This window comes from Eutrigla gurnardus, assembly GCF_963514095.1.
Source record: "Eutrigla gurnardus genome assembly, chromosome: 9".
In the NCBI taxonomy this organism is placed as follows: Eukaryota; Metazoa; Chordata; class Actinopteri; order Perciformes; family Triglidae; genus Eutrigla; species Eutrigla gurnardus.
In genome coordinates this window covers 29776601-29777065 of record NC_139923.1, presented here as the reverse complement: position 1 = coordinate 29777065, position 465 = coordinate 29776601, and positions in this window count along the sequence as shown.

Here is a 465-nt window from a genome sequence, read left to right as displayed (position 1 = left end):
TGGGGGGCGAGTTCTAAAACACAACACCCAAATCCTCTGGTTACATGACTAAACCCCAACACTAAACTCCAGTGAGTATCTGTCGATGTAGACGTGCACGTTGAAGTCGGGTGTGCACGTGTTGTTCTGCAGACGTGGAACCGCCTCTGCGACTTCCTTTGTCGATGTTTTAGCAACAACGTTAGCCACGCCCCATACGGCGAGTTGTGCGCCGTTCAAACATATTCTCACAAAGTTCTCCTAAATATTTTTGTGTTAAAGTTGACTGAAGATAAAAACAAGTACGTTTGTTGCTTGTTTGAATCGATTGCACACAATTTATAGTTATTATTGAATTTCAGACTATTTTTGTCGCGCTGCAACATTAGACCCCTGGATTCCCTTCAAAGACAAATGGACACACACACACACACAGGCTTTGGCTTGATGTGCTTCACAGCAGGTTGTCGGTAGGAAACAGTGGAG